The sequence below is a fragment of the Esox lucius genome, chromosome 15 (assembly GCF_011004845.1).
Source record: "Esox lucius isolate fEsoLuc1 chromosome 15, fEsoLuc1.pri, whole genome shotgun sequence".
In the NCBI taxonomy this organism is placed as follows: domain Eukaryota; kingdom Metazoa; phylum Chordata; class Actinopteri; order Esociformes; family Esocidae; genus Esox; species Esox lucius.
The window spans coordinates 35,239,568-35,258,806 of record NC_047583.1 but is presented as its reverse complement, the minus strand read 5'-3'; the positions used below and the strand labels follow the sequence as shown (position 1 = coordinate 35,258,806).

Here is a 19,239-nt window from a genome sequence, read left to right as displayed (position 1 = left end):
GCCCGGGTTTCCGCAATCTGGAATTTACACCGCTAATACAGCGATAGCATTATTTTGGAACCGGGCTGACAGGGATCAGATGTACGGCTCTGCCAGACGACAAAGTCGCCTCAAAATGAAAGTAACTTCTTCTCGACACACATGTTGAGTCCACACGAAACAAAGACAGCATTTTCACACTGGCTTCACTTTCTTGGATTCTCTGTTGTTTTTGTAGACAACACATCTTCTGACGTTTCTATCCTGTCTATTTCACTTCTTCTGTAGTCTGTCATCACGTTAAGTTTTCCTCCTGTGTACTTTTATATGCTTACTTATTTTTGTGTGATATTGCATTTTGTCATTCTGATTATTTGGTGTATGCAATGTGGTTTTGGGTGTGTTGTATGTTAATATTAAAAATAAAAATAATATAGGTTATTTGTAAAGATCTGTAAAGCATCTTGAGTAATCGGTTTTCACATGTATAGCATATACACTCACCGGGCCCACTTCATTAGGTACACCTTGCTATTGCCGGGTTGGACCCACCTTTGCCCTAATTCTTTTTGACATTCCTCAGAGAACTTGGTTCTTATTGACATTATAGCAATAAAGCAGTTGCTGGATATTTGTCGGCTGCACATCCATGATGCAAATTTCCCGTTCCACCACATCCCAAAGGTGTTCTACTGGATTGAGATCTGGTGATTGTGGAGGCCATTTGAGTACAGGTGAGTGTATACTTCATATATAAGATAATATATATTTTTTAACAATGCAACATTCCCACATGTTGACAACATGACCAAGCATTTGACATGAGAAGGCACCCCTCTCTTGCTCCTTTTGCCCATTCACTTCACTAGGTCTCATAAATGCTCATCCAGCTTAATCAAACTTCCTCAAACATGCATTGTTGATATCAAAATGCTTTGCCATAAATCTAGTCTTTAATAAGATGCATGATAGTAAAACAGGTTGATGTCACTTGCTGAAATATACATACGATCAATTGTATTAGTAAATTGTTGCACTTATTTGTATTAACAAGAAATGTCAATAAAGAACTTATGCTGCAAGTTGCTTTTTTAGTCCATGATACTAAACCACTTAAACCGAGTCAACAGCATTTTAACACATAACATGGAGTTGTTTACAGGGCATATTTTCTTTCCCTAGACCAACTGTGTTTGGAAAGTAGACTCCTCCTATACTGATTGGCTAGTAGACTTCACCATAGACCCTCCACCCTCTGGTTGAAGAAGATCCAGTACTATCCGGGCCAGAGTGGTATTAACAAGTCCTCCCACAGAAAGGTCTACATGCATAACAATCCCCCTTAACCAATCCTCAAAGGATTTTGAGCTGAAAATCCAGCCAATAGCAGGCCTCTTTAGGTATTTCTTAAAGTTCCTAATTAACAGTATGTACACACACAGATGAAAATCCATGCACTCTCACAAGAATGCTTATGAGGTCATATTACATTTTCAAACTCAAACAGTACAGTACTGCACTGTATTACTTATTATGTAGTGGGACTTATTCACCTTCATATTTTTATGGTTTCTCAGGATAAAACATTATCTCAAAATGTATACTTGAACCAGTATTACTTTTACTCTAGTCATTTTGTCTAAAATATCACAAAGTTGTAGTCATATTTGTGTCATTTGAATAACAACTTTTCTAGTTACTCAAAATTACAAAATCCCATGAGCCATATTAGGCAACAAAATGCCATTACATTTTAGTCAAATCAAATGTATTGCATCATTAACCTACCCTAGAGCAAACATACTGTTCCCCTGATATCAGGGGAAAAAATGAACCACAGGTAAAGCTATAAGTAAATGTGATAAGTTAGAATGCATCAACTATCCAACCAGAATTAAATGAAGGTCTGAAGCAGCCTCCGTAAGGTGACAATACCACAAGCAACACAGGGCCTGTAGACCATGTAGTTTCAGCTAAAGTGCAGGTGGCTACCCCACCCCTTACCACGGCAAACACCGACATTAACAATAATGTTAGTAATGATGAATGGCCCGACTCTTGGTCGAAGGAGTAACTGTTGTATTTTGGCTAACTGAATGACTGGCTCCCTGTCAAAACCAAAAAGCTTGGCTGTAAAGTATATCTAGCCAAGTGACATTGGTGGCTGCCAAGAGGCCAGGGTTACGGTCGGAAGGCACAGACAGCTCTGTAAAAAATTAAGAGAACACAGCAAAATTATCAGTTTCTCTGGTTTTACTATTCATAGATGTGTTTGAGTAAAAAAAAAATTTAAAAAAAAATTAAAAAAAGAAAATCTATAAACTACTGACAACATTATTCTCAAATTCCGAATACAAATGTAGTCATATAGAGTGTTTATTTGTAGAAAATAACAACTGGTCAAAATAACCAAAAAAATATACATTGTTTTCAGACCTCAAATAATGCAAAGAAAACTAATGTATAATCATTTTTCAACAAAATACCAATGTTTTACCTTAGGAAGAGTTCAGAAATCAATATTTGGTGGATTAACCCTGATTTTTAAAGCATCAGCAGTTGACATCACAGCTTTCATGAGTCTTGGCATGCTCTCCATCAGTCTGTCACATTGCTGTTGGGTGACTTTATGCCACTCCTGGCACAGAAATTCAAGTAGCTCAGCGTTGTTTGATGGCTTGTGACCATCCATCTTCCTCTTGCTCAAATTCCAGAGGTTTTCAATTGAGTTCAGGTCTGGCGATTGGGCTGGCCATGACAGGGTCTTGATCTGGTGGTCCTCCAGCCACACCTTGATTGACCTGGCTGTGTGGCATGGAGCATTGTCCTGCTGGCAAAAAAAAAATCTCACAGTTGGGGAAAATTGTAAGAGCAGAAGGAAGCAGGTGTTCTTCCAGGATAATCTTGTACTTTACTTTATTCATGTGTCCTTCACAAAGACAAATCTGCCCGATTCCATCTTTGCTGAGCATCCCCAGATCATCACCAATCCTCTACCAAATTTCACAGTGGGTGCGAAACACTGTGGCTTCTAGACGACCAGGTGTTGGGCAAAGCTGAACATTTGACTCGTCAGAGAAGATGACCTTACTCCACTCCTCTACGGTCCAATTCTTATGGTCTTTTGCAAACTTCAGCCTTGCTTTTCTTTGCTTCTCATTGATGAAGGGCTTTTTTCTAGCTTTGCACAATTTCAGCCCTGCCCATAGGAGCCTGTTTCGAACCATCCTCGCTGTGTACTTCACCCCAGCTGCTGTTTGCCATTCTTTGGTCAGTGGACAGTTGTTTTTTTGCCTTCTGCCAGTCTGTAGCTTTGTTGTCCCCAATGTCTGAAATTTTCAGGATGGAAGCAACCTGACGCTCACTGTATCCCTCTGCCAGTAAAGCCAGAATTTAACCCTTATTTTCCTCACTCAAAGCTTTTCTTTTCAACGCTTTTGTCATGTTGAATAGTGTTTTTTGTATTTAAATTACCTGTGAGGTAATACTTGCACTGTTTTTGCCATCCAGCTCGTCCTATTGCAGAGCGTAGTGATGACCACAGCATTGTTTCTTATAATTTTCCTTGGTTCAGGTAATCACCTAATCAGTACCTCATTCAGTAAATGAGGTGTGCCTGTTTTGTAAATTAACAGACACTGGAATGGAATGGCTGCCATTCATGTAGAGATGCTGATTTAAGAAAAATTAGGAGTGGCCTCTTAATTTCTTCCAAAGCTGTATATTCATGCTTTCGGTGGCAGTAACATGCACAAATCTTCCAAGGGGCATGTGCTGAATCTGAAAAAGTGGGCGGGGTTGTCGGCTCATACAGATGGATGATGTGTTGCCCAGTGGAGTAAAAACGGACGACGCATGCCCATCGGAGTGAGTGACGTATGGAAGGCCAAGTGAGTCATAAACATGACACATTACGGCATCCCACGTCTTACAATGAGACGCAAAATATGCCGTCAAAAACAGCGTTTTCGCTGTTGTTAAATGGCATTTGTGAAGTCGTTGTTGATGTCAATAATCGTCGAAACTTAGTTCAGTATCACTGAAAGCCGCTATTAACGTCTGTTTGGTTTCAATTCCTTATTTGAATACTGCATCAATCACATGGCTAGATTTCAACCAATAATTGAGGAGGACAACTTTGAAACACCGAAACATAAGAACAGCAGCAAGTGAGGAGGCGCCAGTGGTCCGTTGTGGTGCATTTCCGGGGCGGAAGTAGATTGAGGACCGCGGAAAACAAACACATACTGTTGATCGCACGAAGACCAGAGTTGGATGTGGAGAACAAAGGACGAAAGTAGTAAATGGTACAAAGGGATGGCTTGGGCAGAAGAGAGGAAAGAAGTGCAAGACGAACGGTTGAAAGGGAAGTTGCTGGTGGAGTTGCACAACTGTATCATGACTGGGGCTGGCATGGCTGGGAGCTCGGATGGGAGTGGAAGGGAGATGGATGAGGGAGAGGAGGTAAGGGAACAAATGCCTTATACGAGGGTGATAGGGAAGGGGAACAGGAAAAGAGGTGGGGGGGTGAGAGAAGCTGGGGAGAGGGAATTGCCGTCAGACGTAGGTCTTAGTATGGTTGATAGGGGAAGTGGGCAGCCTGGAGTAGATGGGGAGTTCAAAGTTATGGTGGTGTTCACAGAGCCCACAAGGAAATTGATGAATCTGATAGAGCTAATGAAATCTCTCAAGGTGGAGATTGGACTGATAAAGGATGTGAGGTGTTTGAATGGGGGTAAGATTTTGATATATGCTGTTGCCGGACAGCAAGCTGCTAAAGTCTTGAAGTTACAGTCTTTAGGTGGGGGGAGGGTGGTGTTTTGTTCCAGGATGCAATGCGAAATTGAGGGGTGTGATTACTGGAGTGCCAGTGGAGGTCTCGATGGAAGACTTGCGGAGGGAGGTGTCAGGTGGGAAGGTGGTGAGCGCCAGACAAATGAACAGAAAAGATAGGAAAGAGGGTGAGGAAAGCAGCAGTGTTTCTGGAGTTTAAGCAGATGTTGCCAAGTAGAGTATATGTAAGATATGTTCGTTTTTATGTACGGGTATTTGTACCACCTCCGTTGAGTAGTCAGCGCATGGGCCACATAGCAAACATCTGTAGGGCGAAAATGTGATGTGCTCAATGTGGGGGTCCGCATGCATATGGGAAATGTGGTGTGAAGGACAGTGTGAAATGTTATAATTGCGGAGAACACAGAGCAGCTTTTGGGGGTTGTCGAGTACAGCAACAGGCGGCTAAAGCACAGAAGTATAGAATAAAGTTACATATACTGAAGCGACAAGGAAAGTGGGGGAGCAAAGGTTTGTTTCAGGCGGAGAGCATACTCGTAAGGCGGGGAACAAGGCAGAAGTTGTGGTGAACAGTCAAGTGGAGGTGGAGGTAAGATTTTTTGGCCTTTTTATGCAGTATAACAAATGTCTGTGTGCAGGTTAGTGGGAAATCGTCTCGCTTAGATGTGGTAGTGCGTGTCGCAAGAGATTACCTGGGCTTCTCTGACATTTCAGGGGCAATGGTACATGAATTTATGGCGAATGCAAACAACGATGGGGTGGATAGACATCGTGTATAGGATGGTGTTAGTGATCCTTCAATGGAATTCCAGGAGTCTAGTGGCAAACAGGCAGGAGCTTAAGAAGTTATATATGATGTGGATGTTGCACCTGATGTTGTGTGTTCAGGAAATGTGGCTTAAGCCTGAGTTAGATTTTGTGGGCCCTTGAGTCGTGGCTGTGAGGTGTGATAAGCCAGGAGGTGTGTGTATGTGTGTGTGGGGGGGCGGTCCTGTTTGTTAAGAGAGGGGTGGCCTTTCGGCAGGTTAGTGTAGGGGAATTGGAATGTGTGGGAATTGATGTAGTTCTGCAAGGGGGTAATGTGTGTAGGATACATTTTTATTATCCTTGTAAACCGCTGGTATTGGAAACGTTGGAAGGTATAGAGAAGGCGTGAGGATGCCAAGGTGATATGGTGTGGTGACTTAAATGCTCATAATGAGATTTGGGGTAGTATACAGACGAATGATAATGAGAAGATTGTGTAGGAGCTTATGAAGAATAAGGGATTAGTGTGCCTGAATGATGTGAAAGGGACCAGAATCAATCTGGCTAGTTGGAGTGAGTCGTGTCTGGATTTAACACAAGTCTCTGCCTCGCTGGCAGGAAGTTGTGAGTAGGCAGTGAGAGGGCATACTACAATGCGGAGTGATCATTTTCCGACAGCGTGCAAAGTGGTGTGTGGTGCGGATAGGCAGGTAAGAGTGTGTAGCGGGGGGTGATGCTTAGATAAGTCCGATTGAAAGTTGTACACTTATTTATGTGAAGGAACAGGGAAAAGTGTGAGGATGGAAGGGTCAATGAGTGGCGGTGCAGAGTCAGTTACGACAACTATGGTAGTGGCACCTGAGGTGGCAATACCAGTAGGTAAGGACGGGGTCGACTGAGGGTGGTTCCGTGGTGGACAGAGGACTGTTTAAGAGGTGTGAAGGAGAGGAATGTGGCGCTGAGGGTATTAAAGAAGAGTTTGACAGAAAGTAATCTGGAAAATTATCAAAGGAAGAAGGCTGTAGCTAGGAGAACAATTAAGAGGGCAAAAAGGGAAGCATGGCGCAAGATCTGGTCAACCACAGGGAGGGGTCCGGATCTTAGAAGGGTGTGGAAGATGGTCAAGAAGATGGTGGGAAAGAGTGTCGTAGGGGATATAATTGCGGTTAAGGATAAGGATAAAGATGTCATAGGCAGGGCGTTGGCAGCTGTTCACAGGAGGAGGCTAAGAGGAGGAAAGGGGTGATGTTGAAGGAGCATGGGGACATAATGAGTCAAAGAGCGGGGAAAGGAGACACCATGGATGCAGAATTGACAATGTATGAATTGACTAGAGGGATGTGGAAGGACTGCTCCAGGGGAAGATGAGGTGTGTTACATGATGGTTAAGAATGCTTCGGAGAATGTGAAGAAAGCAGTCTTCGATTTGTATAATATGGTGTGGAGGAGTGGTGTCCTCCCTGAAGATAGTCGGGGTGCTGCCGTTTGTGAAACAGGGTAAGGATCCTACGAAAGCGGTTAGTTATAGGCCCATAGCGCTCATGCCGAATCTGTGTAAGCTAATGGAGAAGATGATTGTGAATAGGTTGATGATGTATGGACAGTAGAGGTTTAGTGAGTGAAGCCCAGAGTGGGTTCAGGATAGATGCTTTGACTAAGATTAGTATGGAGAGGAAGTTATGTGTGTAACATATTTTGATGTGGAGAAGGCTTACGATACTATGTGGAGGGAGGGATTGGTATCGGGGATAGGTATCGGGGTAGGCTGTATAATAAGGATTTTTTGTTTAGAGTGAAGGTTGGGGCAGATGTGTCAAGAAAGTTTGAGGTGGAGAATGGAACGGCACAGAGCAGTGTGGCAAGCTCGGTTTTGTTTACCATAACGATTGATGATGTTTTCAGAGATGTAGGGCAGGTAACAGGGGTAGCGTTGTATGAAGATGATGGGGCAATTTGGAAAAGTGGGAGGAATGTGAAGTACAGTGGATATAAAAAGTCTCCCTGTTAAAATGCCAGGTTTTTGTGATGTAAAAGAATTAAACAAAGATAAATAATTTCCACTTTTAATGTGACCTATAATGGTTTGGGGGGCCTATTGCTGTCCCTGTCCACCTGGGCATACTTTTGACCTAGTCTAAAATCAAATAGACTCTGGATTTAGCTCAGAGAAATTTATTATTCCAATTGGACTCTTAATATCTCACCCGGCACAGCCAGCAGAGGACTGGTCACCCCTCTGAGCCTGGGTCCTCTCTAGGTTTCTTCCTAAAATTCGGCCTTCTTAGGGAGTTTTTCCTAGCCACTGAAATTCAACACTACTGTTGTTTGCTCCTTGGGGTTTAAGGCCGAGTGTCTCTGTAAAGCACTTTGTGACAACTGCTGTTGTAAAAATGGCTTTATAAATACTTTTGATTGATTGATTGATTTGGGAAAATAATATGCACCATGGTTAAACGTTTTATCAATTAACACTCAATTAACATAGAAGTGATCACATGAGACTTTCTGTCTACTCTTCATCAGGATAATCCTGTTACAAACCGGCGTTTCGAGCCGTCCCGTCTACGGGACCGTTCAGACTCATTTACGGCATGTGGCAAAAACTGCGACGAGTCGTAAAATCCTATTTTTTTAGGTATAGGCAGAGCCGTTGAAAAAGAGAGTTGCGATACACTATGATCTCGCCGCCACGCAGTCACGTGGTTTATGTAGCTCTCAATAGTTCCAAACAGAGCTGCGCTGTCAACCAGTTTGAATGAGTTTAAGCGGGACAGACAGCAGCAGCTATATTTGCAGCAATTATAGGTAAATATTGACGCATAATGTACATTGATTATTATGTTTACGCTAACATTAAATGCATACAATATACTTTTTTGGGGGGGAGTGACGGAAACAGCATTAATACGTTTTTGTTCTTAATTTTGGAGGGAAATGGACTCCCATAACATAGAAGTCATTTACAGCAACGACTATATTTGCAGCAATGTTCGGTAATGGCATAATGTGTCTTTCATCTGCTGCAGCAAGTTTTTCTTTGGATGATCACTACGGTCCTCAACATTGTCAGTTTATTTGTGCTTCTTTAAAAGAGCTTGGACAGCACATCTGAAAACAGCGGTCTGCCTTTTTTATAGTGCTCAGTGTAACTTTTGAAAGTTAATGGTCTTATCCAATGTTGTTAGCCGTGTTTAGCTGTTCCTCACCCAGTTGCACTAGTGTTTTGTTAATGTTCATATTACTGTATAGTGTTTATATTGACAAATCATAATTTGATCCTTTTGAAAACATTATTCTTGAAACTTTCATGTCCTTAAAGCCCGGCGGAGCGCCGAGAAGACGATCAAACTTGACTATCTAGAGGAAGTAAAAGTCGTAACAAGGTTTCCGTAGGTGAACCTGCGGAAGGATCATTAACGAGTTGCCAGCCGCCGTCACGGGGCTGAGTACTAGCAACACTCGGTCGCTGCCAGGGCTCGGAGTCCTCCCCGTTCCCCGAGTAGCCGCGGGGTTCCGCCTCGGCGGTCCCCTATGTCAACCCCCCTTTAGCCTGGGGCGCTCCCTCGAAAACGGGACGCCCCACCGCGGCACTCTGCGCTCACCGGGCACCCATCCAACCGTTCCCCGGCGCATCGGCGGGGGTTCAATGTCAATAGTAAAATATATACAAGGCAAATATATATACACGTGGCAACCAATTGCAAAACTATACACGCGTGGCAACCAATTGCAAATATATATATATATATACATACATACACACACACACACACACACACACACACGTGGCAACCAATTGCAAATATAAATACGTGGCAACCAATTGCATTCAAGCAGTAGGATGATCTGGAGACCTGCTGGAGAATCGAGAATCAGTCAAATGCTTATCTATACATTGATAACAAAATTATTCAAACACCAAGCTATAAGTAATGCTATAGTTACTTGGATATTTGGGTGAGAGCGTTCCCCTGCCAGAAGCAGAGCATGTCATGTTAAAGTTAATACATTTGAAGGGCACTTTAAATACATTGTATTGAATTCCATGAGATTGTACAGGTGTACCTATTAAAGTGGACACAAAGTTTATACAACCTTATATTGTATAAATAACCTAGACAACTATCGAAAATGTGTGAGGTGTAGGAAATAGTATTGGAATTGAAATGAGATGGGAGGAAATGCAATTGGTTAGGAAGAGGTGGGAGACAGGGAGGGGTTGACAGGCACACCTTCCCTGGTAACTGATCATAACTTTTATAGATTGATTTTCTTACCATGGTTGGCTGTGCGGCATTTGGATGCACCAATCGGTCAGAGAAAGGGATCCGGATGTATGGCTTCCCAAAAGAAACCGACAGGAGAAAGAAATGGTTAGCCCAAGTCAGCAGAAGCAACCTAGCCATCACAAAAGATTACAACAATAGAGAACTATGTGCAGTTATGTTTACCTAACTTCACTTGTGGATCAAGGTTCGGCATGTTTTACTATATGTAATATGTACAATACAGCAATGAAATTGTGATAGACATTTATGGGGTAATAATTTGGAAAGTGTGTGGAAAATAACCTCATAAGCAACTCTGCAGGCACATTTTGAGGGAGAGCAATTCTCAAAAACAAAAAAAGGCCACCTGAGATTGAGAACTGATGCTGTTCCAACCATATGTGTGCATCGCCCTGAGCCCAAGAGGAGGAAGGGTCCTGCCGTGAGAAGTACCACAGAACCTCCAGTACATGTTCATGCAGTGGCCAGTGACCACACGTATTGTCCTATAATGAACTTCGGTTTGAATAATGTAAAGTCTAAATGTAAATAATATTTCTTATTTCAATGACTAGCTTATACACTCTACATGTAGAACTAACAATGACAACGTTTTTTCAGATATTGAGGGAGGAAGTAAGGAAAGTGAGAGAAGGGCAAATGAGGGAAGAGAGGACAAGAAAGGTGAAGACTGTGAGGATATTGAGGGAGAAATGGCAGCCAGTCTGCAGGTGCCAAGTGAGCCAGGAGCCAGTCTGCAGTGCCAAGTGAGCCAGGAGCCAGTCTGCAGGAGCCAGTCTGCAGGTGCCAAGTGAGCCAGGAGGTGGGCCCTGCCATGAATGTATTTAGCAAGGCAACAAGTGCAGGCCTGAAATACATGGTGGAGCAGGAACAAAGAACTCCCTCTTACCTGACAACAGCATGGTTTCTGGAGCAGGTGGACCACTGGTTTGATATCATGTCCTCTCGCCACCCATTAATGGCACTGAGCACACGCAAAATTGAGGAGTACCAGAAGGCCATCAAACTTCTACAGGATACCATTCAACTCTTTCGTGGGCTGAAGATTGGACAAGCTGGTAGCTGGAAGCCTGTACAATCAGGAATTGTAATGGCAACATCTACAATTCTGCTAATCCAAAAAGACATGCTTGCCCAGGGACACATGTTTGTGTTGACCAGCAGGTTTACCCAAGATTGTCTTGAAAATCTTTTCAGCTGCATAAGACAGAGAAATCCAGTTCCGACTCCAGTAGAGTTTCACCAGGCACTGAGATCAATATCTGTTGGGCAGTTTCTTGCGAACGTAAAATCAGGAAACTACCAGGAGGATGACAACAGCCTTTTGGCAGACTTCCTGGACACCAAGCAGGCATTTCCCAGTCCTGGCTTCAGAGTGGAGGAGCTGATGGAGCGCAGAGCTGCTCCTGATCTCACAAAAACTGAGACAAGTGCTCTCTACCACCTGACAGGCTTCATTGTCAATAAAGTCATTAAATATTCAAAAATTTGTGGTGATTTCCAAAATGCAATTAAGCACAGTGATGACAGTCCTGAAGTAAAGCATAGTGTTTTACTCAAGCTGAAGGAGTTTAAGCCCGGTCTACTCAGTCGGCCTTCAAAAGAAGCCTTCGATTTAGTCCAACAAATCAAGGAGCTATTCCGAACTAGGACCGATGCCTCCTTCATGGATCCAAATGCCATGGATATGCTGGAGAGAGAGAGTGGGCTATTGGACAGCAGGCTTCCTTCATGCCATGATCTGCAAAAAAAAATAGTGAAAAGATAGGCTGAGGTTGTGAATTGTTGAGGTTGAGAATTGCAGCAAAGCAGATTAGTGCTCAAAGAAAAAAACTGCTTTCAGATGATGGCCACCACGGAAGCAAAAGCCAGGCAAAAAGGGCAAAAAATAACCAGCAAGGCCAAGAAACATCTAGGCATACAAGAAGCAGGCCCCCACCAAACACCTTGCTTGTTGCCATGGAGGCGCTTGGTCTTACCTTTGCTCCTACAAATGTCCCACCACCTATTGTGGCTTCAGCATCCATAGGTATGGAGGGTCTGTTTTGCCTTTCTTCTGGTCTCTTGTTAAATTTTTGTACTAGTTTTACTGATAGTATGCTGATCATTAGGGCTGGGCGGTATGACGGTATATATCGTTACCGCGGAAGAAATTGTAAACTGTAACAGATTTGTTTCATTCCGTGTATACCACAACATGTAAATAGGTAGGCATGGTTACCTCACGTGCAGCGTGAGTGAGACTGAGACACTGATATCTGTCAAAGAAACATCAGGAGAAAGACCAAGAGGATCCACAAAGTAATTACGATTTCTAAAGTAACATGATATTTTTTGGGGGGGGAGGTGCAGAAGTCAATTAGAGCAGTGCAGCACCCGAAAAGTTTAGAGGGACGCACATGCTCGCAACGGGGCTTACTTGACAACAAGTTAATATATCAATATTCTAACGAATAGAAATAACCTTAAATGATGTATCTATCCGTCTCTTATGTGTACAGTTACTTTCAGGGTGGACGCACAAGCGGTTGGCATGGTAATGAACTGCCTGCTTGTTAAAGGCAATAGGTGAAACAGAATTTTGGTCATACCGCCCACCCCTACTGATCATTTATTAAAAGTCCAACAAATCTGCTTCATGAAATTTGAGTATGTGTTGTCTTGTTTGTGTTTGTTTTGGCACTTGACAATTAATTTCTGACTCATTTCAAACAATATTATATTCTCTTACACTTAGAGCTTCATCACCGCACCAGCTTCAGCACTCCACTGTTCAAATAGTGCCACCAACCAGCTTCATCATCACTCCACTGCTTACAGGAAAGGCAAGCTTCCCCAGCCTGGTTATCGCTCCACTCTCCACTGATAATCCATCCTGTTGAAAACAAACAAAATGACAACACAAATACTGCGATTGTGAATGGCTTTGCAAATTAATTTCCACCTGTTCGAGCTGGAACTTGAGACTTACATTATCTAGGTATAAGTCTTGCTTAAGATTTCTCCGTCACCTCCTAAAAGAGAAAATTTTTTCAAATGAAATGTAATACAAAAAATATGTTTTCTGGTTTCAGGTGTATACATTCCTTGAATCCCACACAAGTGACTGTTGGATTAAAGTTCAATGTGTCACAAAAAGATACCAAAGATAAACATTGTATATCGAAAATAACTTGAAGAAAATTTGAGGTAATTGTAACTGTTAGCCGGTAGCCCAACTGACATGAGGTTCCGGTAGCTAACGTTAGTAAAATGGTCACGACAATTAATCTATTATCTTCCAATAAACATTAACTAAAACTGGCTACCTAAAACAAAACTACTGACTAGATTCATGAGAGGTCAGAAAACGTTTAATAGTCAAAATTTAAATAATTTCATCAACTTACCAGCGAGTGTACTTCGGAAGCTCCTAATATTAATGGTCTTCAGTGCTGGAACTATCAGTGTTTGGAACTATTGGCTGCTCCACGACACGTGTTACTTCCGCATTCCAAAGTTCCTATGGCGGTCTATGGGAGTGTCGCAACTCTCTTTTTAAACGGCTGTGGGTATAGGCCAAGCGTGCCGCACAAGCCCTGAAAAGTGAAGCCAAAACATCTCGATCGCCCCCTGGTGAGTGGTCCCAGTATAGGTCATAAACCCCGCCCTCCCCATGTTATTCAATGGGACGCGAGACCAACTAAACAATTAAATTACCCTTCAAATATCTTTTTTGCGAAGTTGGTTTCTGTCATTTACTGTAGTTTGTATCACGCTTATGTAAATTCAAGAGTTTGTTTTTAAAATAAGTTGGTTTTTAGTTAGTTATTTAATGCTCTAAAAACGGTGGTGTGACGTTGTGATTCACAGCTGTGATTCGCGATCTTCGGAGGACTGAGGAGATTGGAGATTTACATTTCATCTCCAAATTTCTATAATTGATATAATTTCACACGGACATAATGGGTTGTTCTGCAGTACATTGTGCTAACCGATCTGGCATTTCCAATTGATCCTTGAATTTTTTCCGGTAAGTTAAATTTATAAGCTATTTAATTAGTAAATAAATGTAATGGGCTAGCTAACGTTAGCTAAAAGACAACAAGCCTCGTTAATAGCCATGTTAATAGCTAGCAGGTGATCGTTAGCTAGAAGTTACCAATTATTTTTGTATTAGGCCTATTCTAAATTAAGGGTAAACATGATGTAAGTTAGGCTATAACATATCGTCTAGGTTTAACAAGCAAAGGTTGTACTGTACTTGGACTTGTGATTGATTACGGTATGCGCATTCTGCGAGGGAGCGGCTTTACGGCTTTACTTCCTGCTCGCTACTGCGCATAACTACTGTGCAGAACTGGTCCCAAGATCGCTATCTGCGCAGACACAAGTCCAAGATGTCAGCGCCGTATCGGGACACTGGCGGCTTCAGTTTTCACCAATGGAAAAGAGCGAAAGGGCGTCGTCCATTTTTTTTACAGTCTATGGTATAGGCATGTCTTATATTGCCAGAAAGCTTGGAATCTCATAAACTAACTAGAATATCCAATTTAAAATAGCTATTATGATGACAAAACACTGTGCAATTGTTTCACGACAGTCAACAAGAACAAAACACTTTTCTGTAGGCACTGCGGTTCATTGTCACGGTTGAGGAATTCATTGACTCTTCCTCGTGCTGTGTTGATGTGTGTGAATAAGAGCGTGCGTGGGCGTGGTCGCTGATCATCATTAGGAAGGATCAGCGCCAGCTGTTTCTCATTATTTTGCCTATTTATACTCACCTCTCTGTCTTGTGTTTGTCAGATCGTTGTTTGTGGATGTCTCTCGTGCTGTGCAGTTCCTCGTGTTCCTGTTTTCTGTGGTTCCAGTTTTCGTTGTCTTGTTTTCACTTCTGGATCATTACTTCACTCATCATCCTGCACTGACCAAGTCGTCTGCTGTATGCCTGCACTGCCAGCCCGCCTGCATCCCAACGTGCCTTCCAGAGACTTTGTTCAGCCCCGTGCTTTCTCTGATGTTGATTCTGGTTATCTGATTACTTCATTAAATACCAGTTTTACTCGCAATTGCCTCTGCCTTATTTTTCCCGTAATATTCATACTTTCATGTATCACGGAAAATATTGTACTTACATTACTGAACCTCCACAGATTTCTTATCCCTCTGTTCCCAGAGAGGACGGGAAGAATATTTATGCTTGGTGAAATTCGTTTTAATTCTCATAGTATCCATGCGTCGCAGAATGAAAAATGACTCGATCAACTTGCAACAAAACTATTCATGATATTCAGACCATAAAACACGTTTTTTTGCCTCATTCCGAGATTCTGCACAGCGAATTGGCTGCGCAATACCTCAGTGAACCCTAGTAGCGCGCCTCATATTACGCACCAATAACTTGGACCAAGACAAACTTGAAGGACAATATCTTCCTCCCATGACGACCAATTAATTTGAAACTTAGCTAGCTAGATAGCCAATGAGCTGGTTCATTTCGAATTGAGAGAGCATCAGAGCGCTCTAGCATTTTCGTTACACACATTGTTGCTATTACTCAGTAGTTACGTCTTGTTATTACGATAATTTTAAACATTTCGAATTTGAACATGGCTCCTAAAAGTGGGAAAGCGAAATCCAAGACCAAGTACACAAAATTGGAGGTGATTTTTGCGGAGATTCAGCGAGAGAGTGACTGAGAGCTAGACGAGGATTCTCTTAGTGAACAAAGTTTTGATTCTGGCGTGGAAGAATTGTTCTTGGAAGGAAAGGATCCCGTTTTAGATTGGTGAGTAAAATGTATTATTGTTGTTTATATGTATGTATGTTTATATGTATATGTATGTGTGTATGTGTATATGCTTGTGTACACCTGAAAAATACTTTTATTTGGGTAGTGTTGTAATATGTATATATTACAAATATACACTTACAGTACAAATCAACACATACATAAATATATATTTCAGCTAAACTTTCATATAAAAAATTATATAAATACAGGTTGAAAGAACTGTTCTTTGTCTTATGCTATCTGTGAGTGTCTTGTTTTGTCTGGGTTTTTTTCCGTCATTTTTTGGGCCCAGCTGTAAAAAAGATCTTAGTCTCAGTCTGCATGCCTTGTTGAAATGAAGTTTAAATTAGAATATATATATATATACACGTTTGTTATATGGCTATTACATGTTGTTGTCCTAATATATAATTCTAATATTGGTCCCCATATGTAATTCTAGTCAAACCTAATTTATTTAAAAAAAAATTAACAGTGGAAGGGACTCAGACTCGGATGATCTCTGGGAGCAGGCTGTAAAGAGACGGCCACAATCAAGCAGTCCTGCCCCCACTACTTCAAGAGCGTCTACGTCTGCCATTGTTTCTGACTCCACAACAAGCCCACCTTTTTTCTCCAAAATCACTCCGGCTCCGAAGTCATCCACACCTACCCCAGTCCGGCCATCCAGAGGTGTGAAGAGACCAGCCCAGAAACACAGATGGGCCAGTGCACCAGCTGACACCCACACTGAGGGAGAGGACCGTTGGCACACAGTACTGGAGGAGGATGTGGAGCCACATCCACCCACATTCAGGCCTAAAAGGCAGGCAGGACCTCAGCTGGACATGACTGGGACATACAGCCCCCTCCATCTGTTCCAGCAGTTTTTTACTACCTCTGTTCTTGCGACGCTGGTGTCGAACATAAACAAGTATGGGACTAAAACGCAAGCTGGAAAGAAAGAGGCATGGAAGACCATTTCCATCAATGACATGTACTCCTACATGTCACTGGTCATTTACATGGGGATTGTGAAATTGAGAACCCTGAAAGATTACTGGAAAAGCACAATCCTCTACCAGCTGTCTTTTCCTGCAACTGTGATGTCGGCCAACCGGTTCTTGACCATCTCATGGGACATTCACATGAGTGACCCACACATGGAGGAAGAAAATCAAAAGAAGAGAGGCACAGCAGGCTTTGACAAGTTCTATAAAATCAAACCTCTCTACCAGAGCATTGTTGAGGCCTGCAAGACATATTTTCAGCCCGCCCAGAACCTGTCCATTGATGAGAGGATGGTAGCCTCAAAAGCCAGAATTGGACTGAAACAGTACATGCGAGATGAGCCAACTAAATGGGGTTATAAGCTGTTTGTTTTGGCCAACTCCGTGTGTGTCTACACCTGGAACTTTTTTGTTTATGAGGGAAAATCACTCACAGCCACCGGTAAGGGACTAAGTTACGATTCAGTTATGCAGTTGTTGGATTTTCTACTACTCGGAACAGGATACAAGCTGTTCATAGATAATTTCTACACAAGCCCTGCCTTGTTCAGCGACCTCAAGAAGCTGAATGTGTGGTGTTGTGGCACCATTCGTCCCAACAGAGTTGGTTTTTCCAAAACTAAACTTAACGACATGCCTAAGAGGGCTGATAGAGGCAGCATGCGATGGATCCGGAAAGGCGACTTGCTCTTTGTTAAATGGATGGATACCAGAGAGGTGGTCATGTGCACTACTATGCACAAATCCTTCAGTGGCGATCATGTCAGCAGACGTGTGAAGGATGCAAAAGGGAAATGGAGCAAGAAGAACATACCCATTCTTGCTGCGGTGAAGGACTACAACAAGAACATGGGCGGTGTGGACCTATCAGACGCACTGCTTAGTTATTACAACATCCTCCACAAGACTATGAGATGGTACACATTTTTTTTTATCATTTCATTGACATTGCTGTGGTGAATGCCCTCATCCTTCACCAACAAATGGCAAAGAGTCGTGGACAGGCCTCGCTGACACAGTTGGCTTTCAGAGAGCGGCTCATCCAGGAGCTGGCTGAATGTGGGCCAAAGTCAACTGCTGCACAAGCATCTGCCTCCTCTAGCACTCCTGCCTCCAGTGGTGCGCACATACCGAAGTATCTGGCTGCAGACCTGAATGTGCCTCAAGGCCAAAAGGGTACAGTAGGAAGGCGTCGTTGTACCCTGTGCCATAAAAAGTCACCTTTTACCTGCACAACTTGCGCTGTCACCCTGTGCTTTACAACAGAAAGAGACTGTTATAGTACTTGGCATCAGCAGCATAACCTTATATAAAGGGTTGACTTGGGTGATCTGGACACTCAAAGTGTACATCGTTTTTTTTTTTCACTTTTTGTTTGCTGTGGAGTTTTTTTATAAACACATGTTTTTGGTTTGTTTTTTCTTCTGCCAATTCTATTGTGTTATACTTTCCTGCATTAATTTATAATTCCTACAGAGTGTCTGCTTTCAAATGGACCCAAACATATGTTTCTGCTATATTCAGGTCATGAGCTACAAGCATTAACATTTGGGTACATCATTTTAGGCAGATTTTTTTTTTGTGCCTTTCAACTAACAAGTTAATGGGTCCCAATTGCAAATATATTCCTTGTGAGGAGATGGACTTGTACCATCTCAAGGTTTCTCAAGGTTTTATTTTAGATGGGGTGGGCATGGTAAGCTTGCAAATGTGGGGAACCCCAATAGCGCCACCATGTGGTTGATAAACAAATATTTGCAGTCATTATTGCCATATCATCTTTGTTAACATATGCACCAAGTAGAATTATTATCCCATTATTCTTGTAGGAGATGTCTATATATGTGCAAAACCACACCCCAGCCCATGTTCATCTGTCAATGTTGGCAATGTTTTTTAAGACACTGGCCTGATTGATATAACCTTTGAAGACCATCGTCCATAGATGCCAAAATGAATGTACGTGAAGATTGGTACTTAGTTGCCAGAGGAGATTATTTGTTTTTCACAAATTCAAAATAGCCACCAAACCCTTAAAGCGAAGTTAATGAGTCCCAATGGCAAATATGTTCCATATGAGGAGGTAGACTTATCTACCTCTTTTTAAGACAGTATCTCAAAGGGGGTGAGTATGGTGACCTTGCTCATGTGAAAAACCTCAATAGCGCCACCGTGTGGTTGATGAAAAAAATCCTTGCAGTCATTTTTTCCGTATCCTCCTTGTGAACAAACATACCAAGTAGAATTATTATACCATTATCCGTGTAGGCGATGTGTGCAAAACCACGCGCCCTCACTTGTTCATTGGTCAATATCATCCTTGTTTTTTTACATAATGGTCTGGCTGATATAACTTTTGAAGACCATGGTCCCTAGATGCCAAATATCAAAGTATGTGAAGATCGGACATTTGGTGCCAGAGAAGTTCATTTTTGTGTTTTAAAAAAAATCCAAAATGGTGGAAAATCCATCATGGCGGACTTTATGGGTATCAATGGCAAAAAATGTAATCATGAGGAGATACACCTATGTACCAATTTGTACCACTGTTTGGCCAAATTGAATGTACTTGCATGTCCTGAAAACCATTACAATATAACATTTACCTCAAATGGTATTAAATTAAAATTTTCTGCATGAGGTAAATATGTAGACATCAAAATTC

At 42.2% G+C, this 19,239-nt stretch overlaps 1 long non-coding RNA gene across 3 annotated transcripts; it reads right to left on the bottom strand.

The window, feature by feature from the left end:
• Positions 1-2,774: 2,774 nt before the first annotated feature.
• LOC109615373 lies at positions 2,775-13,418 on the bottom strand. Of its 3 annotated transcripts, none has more exons than XR_002196364.2 (6): positions 13,199-13,418; positions 12,781-12,823; positions 12,541-12,684; positions 10,699-11,550; positions 9,798-10,294; positions 2,775-2,809 (listed from the first exon to the last, which is right to left on the bottom strand). It is a non-coding gene; the product is annotated as an uncharacterized LOC109615373 (long non-coding RNA). The 3 variants fall into 3 exon arrangements; XR_002196363.2 differs by having other exon boundaries at positions 2,776-2,806; XR_002196365.2 differs by having other exon boundaries at positions 2,788-2,809; positions 9,798-9,860.
• Positions 13,419-19,239: the final 5,821 nt, after the last annotated feature.